This window comes from Columba livia, chromosome 1 (genome assembly GCF_036013475.1).
Source record: "Columba livia isolate bColLiv1 breed racing homer chromosome 1, bColLiv1.pat.W.v2, whole genome shotgun sequence".
Classification (NCBI taxonomy): Eukaryota; Metazoa; Chordata; class Aves; order Columbiformes; family Columbidae; genus Columba; species Columba livia.
The window spans coordinates 183,824,383-183,842,586 of NC_088602.1; the positions used below are offsets into that span (position 1 = coordinate 183,824,383).

The 18,204-nt window shown below is 46.5% G+C and overlaps 1 protein-coding gene and 1 long non-coding RNA gene across 12 annotated transcripts in view; one reads left to right on the forward strand and one right to left on the reverse strand.

Annotated features, from left to right (window-relative positions):
- Positions 1-1,019: 1,019 nt before the first annotated feature.
- LOC135578213 (uncharacterized) lies at positions 1,020-4,886 on the reverse strand. Its single transcript, XR_010469561.1, has 2 exons — positions 4,766-4,886; positions 1,020-1,235 (listed from the first exon to the last, which is right to left on the reverse strand). It is a non-coding gene; the product is annotated as an uncharacterized LOC135578213 (long non-coding RNA).
- FOXP2 (forkhead box P2) overlaps positions 4,190-18,204 on the forward strand; it is a 422,851-nt gene continuing 408,836 nt past the window's right edge. For all 11 annotated transcript variants that reach the window (XM_065048743.1, XM_065048749.1, XM_065048750.1 and 8 more), the window contains exon 1: positions 4,190-4,328. The gene's annotated coding sequence lies outside the window, so the exon portion shown is untranslated. The remainder of the gene's footprint in view (positions 4,329-18,204) is intronic.

Below are 18,204 nucleotides of genomic sequence, written 5' to 3' on the forward strand. Positions count from 1 at the left end.
ATATATATATATTTTTTCAGAATAACATGAAAATAACACGTTAGACAAAGGAATGCTGAAAGTGTTTATTGCCTGCAGGATAATTCCATATTTTATGAGACAGCCTGGAAAGTTGACGTATAGCTTCAGAGGAAACGAGTTTCTTTTGACGTGTCAACAAGCTAAAAGTGGAAACTTCCTTCTGACTATCAACAGCTACTGGTAGGATACAGGAAATGGATTTTCTCTGGGAAGAGGAATCAGACTGGGAAACAGGATTTGTGAAAGTGTATTAAACTGCCAGCTTCACCTCAATAGTACTAGGAAATGCATAGTGCTAATTACAGTATAAGGACTTGTGAACACTCGCAAAATGTCACGCTGAAGACAGGCAAAAAAGCTGTGAATTTACACAGTGGAAGAGAAACAACCTGAAAGTTGACTTTTAATGATAAGCACTCCATACAGCAACCCATTTGGATCAATGCTTACAAAACCATGCCTGCCTTAAAATAGGAACTGTGATAAAGTAACTATAAACTCAACGGTTTTCATGGCAGGGTTCTGTGAAGATCTGCCTGCGTGTTCCTTACTCTGAGTAACAATTGGCCTCTGACACAACACCAGTTCTCAGAAAATCCCAAAAGATCTTTCTTCTTGGTTCTTTGGCAACTACAAAATGGGATAAATTGAATCCTACAGCTGAAGAGATGTGTGTGTGCGTTTGGCTTTTGTTTGTCCATTTGTTTTTAACTGAAACTTTGCCTTTGCTCTTTATGAATGCAGACTCCCGAGGCCAAGAAGTGCTGTGAAGTGTAGGTGCCTATGCATTGGGAAGAGCAAACTCCTTGGGGCCATCAGGTGCCGGAATGAACCCTTTGGCCTCGCAGGTCACACACAACGAGTCAAGTGGCAGAGGACAGACAAGTTTCTGAAGGGTACCGGCAAGCTGCTGCCCATGGCTCGGGAGGCTCAGCCCACGCCGGGAACCCCACTCCCTCGCGGGGGCAAGATTTGTAGGCGAAAAAGAAAAAAGAAAATTGCCAGTTCTCATTAAGATTTATTATACGTCTGAACTTTTGTAGTCCCGAAGCTTAACGACAGATGGTGGTGTAACTCCACCAATTTTGTAACGTCTCCATTCGCTTTGATGTTGTAATACAGGTTCTCCTCGGTTTGACTTCGGTTAAAACCAGCATTTTCTGCTCTTTCCAAAGTGTTTCGGGAGCTGTGCGCGGGGAGCAAGGGGAACGAACCTGTTTAGAAGAAGAGTCTGTTTGTTTTCTTATTCGCTTTCTAAACAATCCTAATGGAAAATGGCAATCTGACTGACACCTAACGCGGCCAGCTGCACGGAGAAAATGCATTAAATAAATTAAAGGAAGACGGTTTAAAAGCGATTTATTTGAAGCGAGAAACACAATACAATTGTGCAGATGAAATCTCGAACCGTAAACAGGAACAAATAAAACGCACCAGCCTTTTTCACTAGAAAGCCTAGTTATATTTTACGCCGTAATCGTCGTTGTAGGAAAAAACAAACAAACAAAACAAACAGATAAAAGAGTCGGGAAAGTGTTTTGTTTGTTTAGCTCTAATTTTGCGTGGGACCGGCGAGCCGCGCAGACTCGGGCAACGCCGAATAATTCCAGCAGCCAAGCGCCGTATTGTTCCCCGTGGTTGTTACCCACCAGACAGCGGGGCTGTCAGCGGGGCCCTTTGATCGAGGGAGGATTTTACATCTCCTTCAAACAAAGCGCGGCCCAGGCCGGGGGGACTGGGCTGGGAGCGGGGGTCGCCCGGCCCGACGGCGGCGGCCCAGGGCAGGGCAGAGCCGGCAAGGGGCAGACCCGAGGGTCACCGGGTGCCGTCGCTCGGGTCCGTGCCTCTGTCTTTCCGTCCGGGGACACTGCGGCCGCCCGGCGCTCAACGAAGTTGGCTGTGCCCGTGCGCCGGCCCGCGCCCCCCCAGCCGGTTCGGTGCCCCGGGGTCTCCCCGAAACAAGTGCGCGGCACCGCGTCTCCCGCCGCACCGGCGTGTGGCCGCCCGCCGCCGCCGGCTCCTGCGGGAGAGCCACCTCTTCCCCCGGGGCGCGCCTTCCCGCCCGCCCACGGCCGCACGGGGGGGGCCCGCGGCCTCTAGGCCGCGCAACGTGCGCTCCCGCGGCGTCCCGCTCCCTTGCCCGCAGAGCCCGCCGGCGGCCGGAGCCCGCGGGGCCCGATTTCGTTTGCAGGCCGGTGGCGAGCGGGGCGGCGGGGCCCCGCGCCGTTTCTCCGCCCGCCCCGCCGGCCCCCAGGGCGCGGAGCCGCGGAGAGCGGCCGTCCGCGGAAACTTTGTCTCGATCCGCCGCGGCCCCGCGGGGTGTGCGGCCAGTGTCACCCGCAACCGTTGCGCTCGCAAACCGGCGCGGCAACGCCGCAGTTCCGCGGTAACCCGTGCGGGGACGGGCCGGAGCGGGGGGGGCGGAGGCGAGACAAAAGAGTCGCGAGTAGCAAATAAATATATTTTACGACCACCCATCGGCAGCGCCGCGCCCCCGCGGCGGCCGCGGCGAGCCTGCCCCGGCGGTGAACTTTCACCTCGCGAACCCGGGCGCGCCCCATTGGCTGCCCGCCGCCCCGCCGCCGCCCCGCACGGGCCCCGCCACCGCCCCGGCCCCCGGCCAGGGCCAGGCCCCGGCCCCGCCGCCGGGGGCGGGAGGGTGCGCGGTGGGGCGGGGGGCGGCCCGCGGCCGGGGGCCGCCGCGGGGGGCCCCGCCGAGCTGCCGGAGTTGCGGCGGCTCCGCCCCCGCGGTAGCGGCTCCCCCGCACTCCCCCGGTGCCGCCGAGGGCCGAGCGGCCGGTACTACCCCCGCCGGGGCTCGCCGGCCTCCCCGGGCGTGAGCGGTGCGGCGGGGAGCGGGCAGTCTCCCGCTTCTTTTGGAGTGGCGAGTGGCAAAGTTTCTGGGATTTTAAAAATTTAATAATTGAGGTGCCTGTTAATTCTGAGTCACAGCCACTTTTGATTCTGACCCTCAGCCTTTCGAAGTCAAAAGCACACGAAAGCCGCGGTCGGGGCTACCGCGCTGTGATCAGGTGGGCTCTAAATCAACAAAACCCACGTTCCGCTCCGCGAGTGTCGTGCGTTACCATCCGCGCTCACGCGAGTCCTTCCACCCGAATACACCCCCGGCGCCGAGTGACCGAGAACCGCGGCGAGGACGAGGCAGGACAGGAGCAACTTCTCGCCTTTCTCGCCATGATGCCACCACTTCTTCCACCTCGGCCCCCACTCGGGAACCACTTAAAAAGTGTTTTTCCCCTCGGGAACGTCAACAGCTCCCGCGCTCGCTCCCCGCCGCGCTGCCGCCACACACGGGGAGAGCTGCCGGTTCCCCCTGCGGGCAGCCGGGGGGCTCCTGCACCTTGCTCCGAAATGTCGGGGGCGGGGAGGGAGGGAAGAGAAAGAAAGTTTCGAGCCCCACGCGTGCCCTCTCGGCACAGCTGCCGCCGGCGGCCAGGCCTGCGCGGCCGCCTCCCACGCGGGTCCCCCGGGCCTGCCTTCGCGCGAGGGCCGCGGCACCTCGGGGGTTGCCAGCAAGCTGCAGACAGCCGGCACTGCCAGCACAACACCCGGCTTTGTTTTCTGCCCGTCTGCTAAACTCGTTGTGTCTAACGGAGCCGGAGGAGAGGAGCGGCGGGGGCGGGGGGGAGGAGAGGGGGCGGGGAGGGGGCCGCCGCCGAGAGCAAACAACTTCCCCGACGGTTTGTTTACATAGCAGGTGGACCTGCCGCCCGCCGCGGCCCGCAGCACTCCGCTCCGGCAGGGACCGGCCGGGGGAGGCGCGGAGCGGAGCGGGGCACGGCCCAGTGCGTCCCGCCGCACTTTTTTTTTTGTTGTTGCCATCCCCCTCCGCTGCTCCCCCCCCGCATTATTAGCACTTCTGTGCAGGCCACTTCGCGATCATGTGAGGGCTCCCTCTTCACTCCCCTTTCTCCAAAGGAGTCGGTGTGTGCAGCAGCCGGTTTTTTCCTTTTTTTTCTCCCCTTTTTTTTTTTTTGCATTCCCAACAAAACACATACACACAGGCGGCACACTCCGCACACGGGCGGACCCGCACGCCGGGGGAGGGAGCGCGGCACCGCCAGCGCGAGGCAGCGCCAGCCGGCGGGAGGGCGCCAGGCACCGCCGCCGCTCCGCACCCGCGGAGGCCCCCGCGCCGCCCGCCCGCCCCCGCTCCCCTGGCCCGCGCGTCCCGGCGGCGGCTCCGCCCGCAGAGACTTTGCATGTGCGCGCGGCTGCGCGCGGCTCCGCTCGCCCTTTCTCTCGGTGTCAGCTCGCCGGGACGCCCCGCATGGTGTCTCCTCCCGGTAAGTGCTACCCCCCCGCACACCCGTTCCCTCCTCCCCCCGCTCCCCGGTGTGACTTGCTACTTCCACCCGCTCTCCCCCCGCCGCCGCTCACTGACTTGCCGCCGCCGCGGGAAAGTTTGGCCGCGGCCGGCGCGGCCGCAGGAGTGACATGTGTCAGGTCTCCCGGCACCCAGGGGCACCGCTGGCAAAAATGCATCGCCACCGGTGGTGGGGGGAACGCTCGGCGGCAGGAGGCTGGTTGTGCCCCGGCTGGAGTTTGGGCTCTGCCTCACTAACCCGGCGGACCGGACCGGTCGCGGGAGCGGGGTGGCGGCTCCTCTCAAATCTCCCGGGGCAGCCGCGGATGGCAGCGCGGGTTGGCGGGTACCACCCAGTCCCCGCGCAGGGCCGCGGAGGCCACGCACCCCCCCACCGCGTAATTGAAAACAAACAACCTGTAGCCTCCCCGTACGGGGACAGAAGTGCGAGGCGGGGAGAACTCGGGGCCGGGCTTCAGAGGGAGTGTGTGCCGGAGGGGCTCAGCCGTCCTCGGCTCGCCTCACCGTGAGTGCTTCCCCCCCCCCCCCCCCTTATGTTTTTCTTCTTTTTTTTTTTTCTCTTTCCCCGAGACCTCCCCAGCAGACAGCCCCGGTGAAGAAACGTGTCACGTTTCTCCTTTGTGTGCTGCCTGCCTGCCGGAGGGAGAGGCGCGCCCCCCCCGCCTCCGCCTCTCTGCCCGTCCGCCCGCGCGGAGAGGCTGCCGGCCGGCCCTGGGGGCGCCCCGCGCCGTGCTGCCCCGGGGCGCCCCCGCTGGCGTGGGCGGGAAAGCGCAGGGCCGCGGGGGTGCCCACGGGGCCGCCGTGCCTGCCGGCGCTGTTCGGGCTGCAGCGAGGGGCAGCGTCACCCCCCGCCCCTTTCGCTTGCAGCCCTTCCACCAAAAGACAAAAATACCCTAAACCCAAGAATTAATAAATAATGATGCTACAGCTGCGGAGTTCTTGAGGCGGCCTCCGTGGCTGGTGCATGGCGGCCTTACCCTGGAATTGGCTCTTGAAATTCAAGAGGACTGCGGGACCTGGAAAGTTTTGAAAGTTTAATTTAGAGGAGCGGGGTGAGGTAGCGCACCCGTGGCTGTGAGGAACGCTGGGGTTTGCTTCTCCAGCCAGGGGTGCCAGGGCAGAGAGGGCGAGCATGAGTGCCTTCTCGCTGTGCTTTCTGCTGTGCTGAGCACGGGATGCGCAGGCTGCACAGCTCTCAGCCTCCCTTAACCTGCTGGAACGCCCTTTGCCACCCGTCTGAGCTGGCCTGGTGAAGGTAAAGACACTCGGTGAGGTGGTTTTGCTCTTCCCCGCAGTTCAGTTCGTGTCAGGTTCAGGAGTCTGCGGGCCCATTTCCCAGCATAGCCCCCGGCCGAGTGCACTGGTGAGCGCTGGTGAGGTCTCAGGATGGGGCTTCAGGCAGAAGGGCAAAGCCTGGGCTGTGGACAAGTAGTCGGTGCAGGCAGGAAAACATTAATTTAAAACTTGTGAGAATAGTCTGGACAGAAAACAGGCTGCTGGTGTATTCTCAGGGGAAAAATAATCTCAAAAGCAACCACCCTAAATTTATAGTATCACCGTCTGTGTGTAAAGAGCACAGAGCTGCAGATGGAAGAACGTGCAGTAATCTCCACCTGGGAATCACTTCTGTTTTTAAGAAGCCGTGTTTGTTTATGCACTTTATTACAGAGAGAAACGCAGAAGTTCCCCTTCCAAAGAGGATTTCCCCTAGTCTTTCCTCACATAAAAGACCCTCTCCAAAAGTCACTTGAGTGAGTGGGAATCTTTTCACTGACATCCATAGGAATCGCTCCGTTGACTCGGTGGGCTTGGATCAGGCCCTTGCAAATTTCGTTGCAAATATGGCACTAGGAAGTTGTGCATGGTGCCTCTATGCCCACATTAATTGGTGAGGGGGGGAAAGAAGTTGGAGATAAAGTTTTAAGAGATTTTGACAGGTTTACTTTTTTTTTTTTTTCCCGTGCTAGGTAATTTAAAACCATTAAGGAAAAACATTACTGCTAGTAATATTAGTCTAAAGAAAATATGATTAATTATTAAATCAGTTTCTCTAATGCTACACTAAACCCTTTTGAGTGAAATATAGATTTTTAGTTTTCAAATTAGAATTTATCTTTAAGGCTTTTCCTGATTGTAATAATTTGTTCATATTAAATATAGATATTGAAAAGACCCATGTTTCTCAGTAATTTGCTATTTTAATGTAGTTCTTAAAAATGTTAGTGTTCTGTAGCATTTTTGTACACTTAAATCATTAATTTAACTACTCAGAATAATAGATTACTAAACGGTTAAGTGAAATGAAAGAGTGTTTCAAATACAGCATTTCCAAAACACATATAGTAACCTTCATGTCAATTGATAGGTCACTTAGTGACATACAAAAGATACATAATTAGGCATTGTAATTTATTTTGTTAATATATAGCACCTGAAATATACTGCTTAATGTGAGGCCTTGTTGGTGTAAGCTTTAAGATTTAACAGTAACCTTACTAGGAAGCTTAAGCAGAATCAGTTGTATAAATATTTGGATATTTCTTTGTTTTTAGTTTAAGCTCAGTGATTCCTATGTTTTGTCACAAGATCTTTGCCACAGTGTTTATAACCTTTGAGAGAGGGAAAAACCCTAAATGTTTAGTAGCTTTCTGTACAGTGAAGATTTGTGTAAAATTACCAGAGAGTCTGTAGGGAACAACCAAATTAGAGTTTTTCGAGTGTGAGGAAGAGTAAAGTAAGTGTATCAAGTTCAGGATATTTTAATTAGTGAATACACAGTACTATTTTAAAGCTGCACTAGGGTTTGTACAATAGTCAGGTGTTGAGTTTCTTAGGTTTTGGAAGTGACTCTTCTTTGTTGTTAATCATCTGTTGCTTATACATTTTAAAATGCTTTCTGCGTTAGAATGCATCGTAACTGGGATTTTAAGATTAAAGGTGCATTTGCTTAGAAACATTCCTGTCAGACTCCAGTATATTTTTAGAAAAGTTCTTTTTGGACTCCAATGTATTTTTAAAAAAGTACTGTAGCATAAGCTTTTTTTTTTTTTTTTTTGACTGATATATGTGAGCTAGAATAAGCTTTTTATATTCTGAGGAATATACCTGATTCAGCATTGCATGCACAGGAGTTATTCAAGGCTAGTGGGCTGAAAACAATAGAAAACTTCTGAGATGTGATCCCTGTTGTGGCAGTGTTTTGCTATGTGTCATTGAAAATGTCACTTAACCTCTTTGTTTTTTCATCATCAAAATTGTGAGGGCTGGTATTTATCCATCTTTCTGATAGGGTGATTAATTAATATTTCTTGAACACTGAGTACTCTTTTTTTGCATTTCTATTTTTACCAGGTTTATTTTGGAGAAATTAAATTCTGATGGTGGTTGAAAAAGAACTGTTCATAGGAATCATCATGTTTTTTCCTTTGTTAGTCAGATCGTGAAGAGGTCACTTGCTCATAGGAATTGAAAATTATTTAGGACATAGGTCACTGAGAAGTACCCATGAAATGATTTTGACTGGAGAAAATTGCGAATCATGGTCAAACTGAAAAATGCTCTCAACTTTGTTGCAAAATAATAATTTTTAGTACACTCGAACTGATTATTCTTTTTAAATTTTGTGACAGCTAGTGGGTCTAGAAGTAATGCAAATTATCTACTTTTTTCACAGCCACTGCAGCATACCTCTTAACTAATCCTTGTTAGAAGAAATACTTGTCATTTAGATTCCCGTTCCCTGTCCTGTTTTGACTTGAGATCTTTCTTGATTGCATGTGTAAATTAGTAGCACCAGAAAAATTGAATAAAAAAGATGAAATTATAGAAAGGTTAGCTGTAATAAACTAACGTCAGTTAAATCTTAAAATTCCAGTTACATAGTTCATTGTTAGTTGTTTGGAGGTTTTCTTCTACATGTGCTCATTCACAAGAGCATACTTACCTTATGGTAATAATTTTAAAAAGGTAGTTTTAAACTTAAATTTCAAAACTTCTAGATTGACATAAAAATAAGGAACAATCTGTCAAGTATTAACATGGATCATCTTTTTTTCTCCTTTCTGAGGCTCTCAGTAGCTGAATCACACTTACTACTTTTAAAAACTTCTGAGATGTTTACTGCAAATTGTAACAGGCATCTATCCTTTGATGCAAGATTTGCATATGTTTTGGCATTTCTGCCTTTTTTTTTTCCCTCCATTTCTGCTAGGTTTGCGTTTTAAAAGCAAGACCGTGTTTAGTGTCAGAAAGCTGGATTTAAAAGTGCCAGCAATAGCTCGCCTATGCTGTCATCACTGAAGTAGCTGAAAATAATCTCTTTAATGAACAGTTGCTACAATGTTTATTAGTTCACCAAAGTGCAGTTTGGGATGATGTTAGAAACTGAAGTTTGAAGAGTGAGTTATGTGTGGAATTGTGTTTAATGTCACGATTTCAGTTCCTGTTCTAAGGAAAATGAAATTAAGATGTTAAGCACATTGTGTTAGACTATTAACTGTCTTAAGTCTTTTGAGTAAATTGTTGAGGTTGTTCAGGAGGGGGAATAAGAACATTGTAGGCTTAACTTTTCATCCATTTAGTTAGTTATTTCTTCTTCCTGCAAATAGTAATCACATATCTGTAGCTGGAAAGGGTTTTGCTGCAGTTTATTTCTTATTTAAATATGTACGTTAGTCAGTCTGGCTGCTGATTCCCTTGGATACCACAAGATGTACGCTCAGTGTGCCCCGAGTGTGGATATCTCTTCTGCTTTGCTGTGGCTTTAGGTAACATTGATGGCTTTCTAATTGGTCAGGCTGTGTGAGGGGACAACAGGCAGGTGGGTTTAAGGGACAGGCAGCACCTTCAGTCAACACGCAGAAGGGATGTTTAATGACCTGTGTCCCTCCTCTCTGCCTGCCCCCACCCCCCTCCCTGATGCATGATGACCCTTCTGGGGTGGATGGAGTGATGACAGATCTCCATCCTAAAACCTAAGCCTGCTTTGGGGTTCACAGGCTGGCTTTGGGTTGCCTGTGGAGCTGCCTTGTTTACCAAGAGGCTTCAGTCTTCTTCCTACGGGGAGCAGGTACTGAAAGCGGGTGGTGGGGTGTCTCTGTTTTGAGAAGTTTCCAGTCCATTGGTGGTTGCAGGGTCCACAGGGATGCTGCAGGTTGCTTGCTCAGTGAGCTGGTCCTTTGGACCTCTGCTGTGCATCAGACCACGGCTGCAAATTGCATCAGGCTAAGTATTTCTATAAATTGCTAATCTCAGTCCCATTTCAGTTAGTTTGCCTCCAGGATGTTGTGAGGATGACTGAGATTCCAGCGGGCTCGTGCCAGCCTTTTTCCTGTGGGAGATACTCTTTACTGTTGGGCCGAAAATCGGAAATTCATTTGAAAACTGGTGTTTTGAAGTTAGGTAGTATATTGTTATATATAACTAGAAAATTGTTGAGTTTTTCTAAGCACATTATTTCTTTGGATAAGTATTTACGTTTTTATGGAAAATTTCCTGTACCTTCTAAGACTGATCTTTCATTGAAAGAAGATACACAGTCCTATTAGAATAACTTAATTTTTCTCTTGCAACATGGTACATATTTTCCAACGTTGGCCACAGTTTCTCTCCTGAGTAAATTTAAATACTGAGTTGTTCAATTATCCGTCTATTTTAACCTAAACCAGCATGATACATATTTTAAAAATATTAATTATTTGACATAATTTGAAATTATGTATTTGACATAATTTGACAAATTATGTTTTTGACACATATATGTGTTAAAACACTCTGATCTTGGTGGATATTGCTGCTATGATTCTCATGATATGTCCTTTGAGGGAAGGAGGAAGGATGGCTGTACAAGTTTAGCATATTGCATTGATTGCCTAACAGGACCAAATTGGATAATTCAGCCTGCAAACTAAGGAACTTGTGTTCAGAAAAACAATCTCAGAGTTGCCAAGTTATTTCAAGCATAATACTGTGCTAATGATGTATCAGATGTTGATTTTGAATTTGCCCAGGAGTGGCAGAGAAAATTAAAACGAGGTGAATGTCCCTAAACTCCATTTAAACTTCGACTTCCAGTCAGTGCTGTCTTCATGTAAAAAGGTTCCTTTCAATTATGTTGTTGGTTTCTTTTTTTGCAACTCTTACTACTGATGCTGAGGAAGCACATTGTTCTCCTGGAATTGGAACCCACTTAGTAAAACAAGCGGTGGGCAATAATACCTGTGTAATAAAACCTGTACCTGACATTTAACTGCTTGGAAGTTAGATCAGAAACTGTCAGGTTTTACCATGTACAAATAATGCTGAGAAAATTTTAAGGGTTAGCGGTGGGAAGCCGCGAAGGGCTTTGGGAAGGAGAGGGACAACACACAATGGAGGGTTGGGGAGTGCTGTGGAAAGAGGCCAGAGAAAACATGTGGCTGGGCCGGAGCCAGCGAAGGCCCGGGCAGCGCTGTCGGGAGGTGGGCAGCCACTCAGAGGGTGGGGGCTTGGGTTTGCCTGAGAAAGAACAGTGTGATTTCTATCCGGTGTCCAATAGATGAAATAGATTTTTCACTTTCACTTCATTTTATGGGAAGAAATAATTAACTTTTTGCATGCTGGTGTTACTCACAGAGGTGCTGCCAGTTTGAGCTGGCCATGATTGAGCCTGAAGAGTGCTGTAGGATATTTTTAAAATATTAGATCTTGTTAATTCCAGTGTGTGTATTTGGAAACTTCTTAGTTGTTGTATTGAAAGTCGATTTTTATTTACTACAAATCAAAGTATCACTTTCTTAGTGTGGCAGAGGAGGGACAGATCTCTTTTGAAGATAAAGGGAAGAAAAGTGTATAGAAAACAGAGGCGAGAACCTTTTAGAGTCTAAAACACAGTAATTGAAATATTTATGATTCAAGGCACTTCTCTGTGAGAGAACACAGACAGGATTGTGGTTTCATTACAGTACTTACAGTATTCTCATGACCTAAAAATGAAAACACAAAAACCTAATGCATTCAGGTGTGCACAGATTGCGAAGATACACGTTGCTGGTGAACTGTTATGCTTTTCACTTGGGTCAACATGTTTTCTTCTTTGTAGAAGAACATATTTAATTCAGTAAGGAGTAAGTGATTATCATATGTACAGCAAGGTGAATGTAAGAGGAAGGGTGCTGAGGACTCCTTGATAAATGCTAAAAAACATTCTTCATTGAAAATCAATTAGTGGAATATATGGGTGCTAAAACTGTAAAAATATTAGGACGGTACTTTGCTAAAGATCGTGAAATGCCTTCACACAGAAATTCATTCAGACTCGTTTGTTACCAGTCTTGAATGCATTTAAATTACTTTTAATGTTGTGGTGATGCCTGTAAATTGTTCTGCGTACACAATAACTGTCAGCGTACATTGAAGAATACGTATGGTCAGTAATTCAACAGATAACTATATTAAATACATGGAAGAAGCTTCACGCAGTGTCATAAATCCTTGCACATTCTTTTCCTTAAGAAAAGGAATTAAGCATATTGTGACAGAAGCTGTGACATATTTGGTATTTAATTCTATTTTAAGTTACTGGCATCTTGTAAAAGAGTTAAAGATGTGTTCAGCATTGGATGCGGTGACCAATCTGTTCTGGGGCCTCTGTTTATTATTGACCAGGAAAGGATGTGAAGTATACCTGAGCAACCAGAATTTTTTTTTTCATAAATGTTAGTTGAGGGTTTTTTGTAGTTGTGGGGTTTTTTTGTTGGTTGTTTGTTTGTGTGTTTGTTGTTTGTATCTGGGAAGCAGATCATGCTTTCAGATCACAGAGAAGCCAGAAGACTGGTAAAACTGTCAAAATATTTGTGTATAAGCTTCAGTACTCTGCTCGGTGGGGAAGTTGCTGGTTGCCCAGAGGTTTCTGTGCAGAGCTGTGCAGCTTTGGGAGCGGCGGGTGCCCCTGCCAGTGCTTGCATGTGTGGCTGTGCAGCAGTGCAGAACTCCCGTGTCCATCCACAGCTTTCTGGGAAGGAGGCTGTGGCCTTCAGAAGGAAAATCAATGTGTCTGTTCGGTTTGCTGCATCTCAGGCTATGGGGCAGAAAACATCCTGAAGAAGAGTGCTGTCAGTGAAGACAAAAATGTTCAGTCCTTTGCTAAAACAGCCCATGTCCTCGAGGAGTCGAGGAGTGGGATTCTTCTGGGCAGGAACTGACTGTGCTAGGGAGTGCTTTCACAATATACAAAACCTATTTTAAGGGTTGTGATGGGAAAACCTCCTCTTTCCAAAATCTTCCTTAAAAAAATGAGGGAGGGGGCTTCCAGACCAGGTTTGTATTCATTTCCAGGCTAAGCATGCCTTGTGTCATCAGTGTCTTGCCATGTCCCAGCAGATGGTCAACCCCTGAAGTGGTCTTGAGGTTCAGAGTGGCTTGGACTGGTTATGGGGTCTGAAGTGGTGAGTGATGGACCAGCTCAATCCTCCAGTGTCATCCTGCCACCCAGCAGAACCCCCTGCTCAGAGCTTCCTACCTCCTGCAGCACACAGGTGCCCTTCACATGGCTTTGCCTGTCTTCATGCTTCAGGTGGGGATGTACTTGAGAGTATGGCCACATACTTGTGTTGAAAAATCTCTCCCAAGACCTTCAGCCTTGATTCTAAATTTTCTGAAGTTGACTTGAAGACTCCATGTTTTGGCTTAGGCACTGAAGATGGTTGATGCTTTGGATGTGTTTGTATGTTCATGTGCAGAACTGGTTTCTGAGGTTGTTACGGGCTACTTGGCTGCTCTTCAAAGCCACCAAGACCAGGGCTGGTGGACCACTTGTGTGTATTTAAGCCAAATCCAAGTGTTTTCAGTTTTACAGTTTTTCTTCCATTACAGGTTCATACACCAACTGCTGATAGGCTCTGAGCCAGTTACCACTAAGATGAAAAACTGATATTTAAAGTGACTTTCTTCATAGTATTTAAATACTTTCAAGTCTTCACTTCCATTTATTCAGTAAATGAATCTGAAAGAATACAGAGGTCAGGTACATCATTGGTGAGGATCCAAAGACATATGAAAAAGATATTCTTGAAAGTTGAACATATATACTTGTTTTAAATCAGTCATGTCCATCCTAATCAGGCAAGCACAGCAGCCAGACATGACATATCTTGTGCTGTGGCTGTGGGGTCTTGTGTGCTGCAGGATCAGTGCTACTGTGCATGTGCAGCAAGTCTCTTCTATATTCTATGACTGCCATTTGGGTCTTTGTTGTTACCACTAAATTGCTACCAGAATGGGGAAGACACCATTTTTTCAAGTCACTGTTGTATATGCAATTTTGCTCCAAATTCGGTTAACAAAAAGTTGCCTTCAGCTGAGTTTTTCTTCATCCAAGTCACAGATGAGTGGGAGCAGAATGTGACCTGAGACTATTAAAAATATCTTTCTCATTGTCACCTGCAATATTACCATAATTGGAACTAAGGAGTCTGCAGTTGCACAATATTTATGTTGCAATCCAAACTGACATAGCCTGGAATGCTTCAGCAGCAAAACAAGACACAGACCCAAGCCCGTGCTGCGCGCTTGGGAGGGAGCGAGCTGCTCCTCTTGGAGACCTCCTCCAGTGGGAACGTCCCCTGGGTCCCCCTGCTTCTCCACGGGCTGGGAGAACCTTCTTGGGAGGTGGCAAGGTGAGTGCTCAGCCTGGCTGTGTAGCGCAGTGGTGGCTCGTGGCCTTTGCAGGTGACGCTTTGGGTCGGGCTGCAAGGACAGCTGCTTTGCTAAGCTGGGGGGCTGTGGTAAGAAATTGCTCGTTCTTTGAGGCCTTCTGGTTGGGATGGGCTCTTTTTTCATATTTTTTTACTCCTGACACTGAGGGGGCCTCTTTGTCAGGAGTCATTGTTTGGAGGAAACACTTTCAATGCGTTTGCTTTCCTTTGATGGATGGAAATAGTGAGTCACCATCCAGTGTCACCTTTACTGCTCAGATAGCTGTAGGCACAGTGAAACTAATGTCTTGCCGTGCTGCTGCTCTGGTAGGCTCTGCAGCAGCTGATGAACTTGATCTATTACCCTTGGCCCTCACTGGCGAACACAGAACGGTATGTTTGCCCGTGACTGACACACTTAGATCTATGGCCATGAGATACCTGGTCAACTCTTCAAGCCTTTACCTTTAGCATTAGCTTTAACCCCTCAGGGCTCAGCTGCTTGCGGCATTTAAAACATGGCAAGGGGTTTTATAGCAGAGATTTGACTCAGCAAGACTTGTGCTAACTCTTGCTGAAGATATGAAATACAATTTGTAGCTTATAATTGCTGCCTAATATGATCTTGGACCCTTACTTAAAATCCATTTAACTGATACTGTACTTTCTTTATAAGGTTATTATTGGGAGCTAACCTTTTCTTGTGTTGTGGTGAAATGTACAATGTAATAAGGGTGTTTTTTAATGTGTTTAAGAGTTGGAAGATGTGTTAGAGGTAACCTTTATGCAGAGAGTTTTATATAGTTGTAGTAAGGACAGTGATATTAAAATCTTGAACATTAGTACTGCCTGAATGTAATTTGTTCTCATTGTGCTTTGTGTGTGCCTGCTAGCAGAAGATGATACAGTATATTGAGAAAATCTGTTTTGTTCTCCAGTATGTTTCGCACCAGTAATTATTAACCTAGTGCAAATTACTGTCTCCAGAAAGTTTTTGTACTTCTGATACTTACAAAAATACAAAAAGCAGATACAATAGATAAATAATGATTCTTTATTTCTCTATATTTCAAGTAGAGCAACCTAAACTTAGTATTTTAGGCACAAAATTGAAAGCCTCCCAGAAATCTTTACTTTCTTGTTTAACTCTTGATAAATAGGCATGGGCCGTGTCTGTTGGAGGTCTGTAGGGATGACTAGATTATAATAGATTTAAAGATTAGTTTTTATGGATAGCAAATGTTGGTACTTTTGCTCATATCTGTGCTTTTGTCAGCCTTTGATTGCCTTGTAGAAATGTGGGTATGCTTAGAGCTGTAAGTTAAAATTAAGTATTTTTCCTCCTTTTTGCGTATATGTAGAATTTAGTGTACATGGAAAGGATTTCAGAACTTGCCTCCCTGTACCCTTCTTGAAACTGCTCTAAACAGCGATGAAGGCAATGAAGTTTCATACCCAAAAGACAATCAGGAGAAAAATGAAAAACGAGAGTGTGTAAGCAGAGAAAGATGAGCGTTTTAAGTGTGGACTGCCTTTGTTGGATTCGTATTTTCTTTTTTCCCTGTTAGTGTAGGAGGCTCTTTTACCACTGTTTAGCCTTTTTTTTTTTTTGGTAATCTTTGTTTAAATTTTCTTCGTTCTTCCCCACCCCTCTGGTTTTTCATTTCCCTTCCCTTTTGCCTGAAGGGGGCATTGTGCGTTGGAGAGGGGAAGCAGGTTTTGCACGTCAGACTGTCGGCCTATAACTGAAAAATACTTGTTGTTCTTAAGTTCAATAAACTGTTGTCAGGGGTGTGCACAGCAATAGGGATGTAATAGGCAAGAATGGCTTTAAGAGAAACAAACATTTTTTATCTTAAGTAGGTGGGGAGGGGTGCAGCAGCCACTGGCTCATGAGGTTGAAATTAACTGCTTTTAACATTGTGAAGAATTATGATGGTTCAGACAAAGTGCTGTCCTAAAATTTATAGTTCTTGGCTCAGATGTGGACTTCTTGTGAAACTTTATGATAGAGTTGCTTAATCTCAGTGCAGTAGAGATAAATTCATTAATGGTTATGAGGTGTTGATATAAATAAATAGACAACGCCAGTAAATTGCTTTCTGAAGCTCAGTGACTGTACATTCTGATCTTCTAATTTAATCTGTCTACTATTTCCCATTCACCTGCTGAAAGGCTTTGGAGACTGAGAAATCAGACCAACTCCAGGCACAGTAACTGTGAGAACTAAACTGGCTTCTCTAAGCAGAGATCCTTGGATGAGGACTGGAAGAATTTCCTTAATGTAAGTTAAGACGGTATGGACAAAGGAGGACAGAAACAGGTTCTTGCGTTGCCCATCATGTTCATAGATTATTAGGTTTCTCACTAAGTGCCTGTTTTCTGCACCAGTTTGTGATAACCCTGACACACAGAAGAAAAATTAAGAAGCTAATGACCTGATGAAAGAGATACTGTCCAAATGAGAAAAATTAGCTAAACCCATTTCTTTTGGTGGTGTTACAGTATTGCTCACATCTGGCCTTTTGGTTGATCTCAACAAATGTTATCATTCTCTGAGTAGACAGTGCATTTTTCTTGTGAATTATTTAAATGTGTGCAGAAATTATTTCTGAGAGAAATTAGCCTTTCACACAAAGCATAGTTTAACTCTATGAGGGAAGCATTCACTTTACACTTTTAACCTCAGTTCTTAAGAATAGAAATGTATAGGAAAATATATTCTTTAAGAGAGTGTCAGTGTAGGTTGTTTCTTTATGCAGGGCGTTTCTCATATAAACCACTTTTTGCTGTTAGTTTGCTTTATACTGTGTCAGGGTATAATTGTAATATAATACCTTTAAGCTCTTAGATGGACCTGGGTCATGATGGAGATGGACAAGAAATACAATAACACAACTGGACCAGGCAGAGGTGTTGGATTTAGTCTCTCTCTGCTGTTGTTTCATGTACTTGACTTGAGGACTTGAATGTGCTGCACCAGAGATCTCCTGAGGGAGGACTGGAGCTGCTCTGTGCTCTGTACCAGTACATTGTTACTGCTGAGCTCCATCTCTGGCCTTCTGATGGACGTTGTGTGCTTTTGCCTCGTCATGGCCCTGCCTCACTGGAGGAGCAGCCAAAAGCTTCCTCCCTGGTCTCTCCAGCAGGCTGGGATCTCTCCTGGGGTAAGCTTATGGAGAGTTTCCCTCTTCTCAGGCTCGGTTTAGGCTGGATTACTTCTCAGTGTAACAAAGAACCTCTGTTTCACCAGTGACCACAACTCACAGGCCGGAGTTGGACACAGTCTGATTTACTCCTTAAACTGAGAAGTGCAGTACTGCAGGTGGCTGCAGACCACAAGGTTGCGATGAAAGCTGCTGTGCCTGCACCTGACGGTGCTTGGTCTGCAACAGCATTTGCCATTAATTTCTTCATTTCAACCAGGACATCCCAGCTGAGTAAGATTATTGGGAAATAAGGAGTGTGAATGGAAAAGGCAAGTGAAAAGCTAGTGGAGAATTGTCTTACAATGCTAAACTTCACTGTTGTTTTTGGCCAGCTTGTTTGACATAGATTTCAAAAGATAGTAGATGAGTTGAAGGGGCATCAAGCCAACAGGGTGGAACAGCTTTGTTGCAGATTAGCTCTTCATCTTCCTCCTTGTGCAGCATCAAAGGTACTGAATAAGCCTCTTTCTCCTCGTGTTGCTGTTTTAGATTTTATTTCAAGTTGAAAGTGCCATATATGTCCAATAAAAGAAAACAGAAGGAAAGAAATGAGTGATGAAGTTGACTGGGAAAGCAAATCTTGTTGAATTAGCCCCTACATCGTCTGTTTGCTTCAATTATAGAAAAAATAGGAATGGTTTCCTTAAAAACCTGGCATAAGAGACCTGTCTTTTTGACATTTCCTACAGTGTATCTGTAGGCTTAATGTGGATGCGATATTTGGAAGGTGAAGTCCTGTTATTGTTGAAGTGCATCAACTAGATTTCATTGTTGCGAAGCCGCCTGTGCATTTTATGTACAGCAGTAGTAGTTTGTACTGCTCAATTTGTCATAGATAATTTGAGAGAAAGTGAATTAGCTAGTAAATAAGTGTTCATAATTAATCTTGGAATTTTCTAATGCTTTAAAAGAAATTCAAGTTAAATTTACTTCACATATGTATGTGTCTTGTATT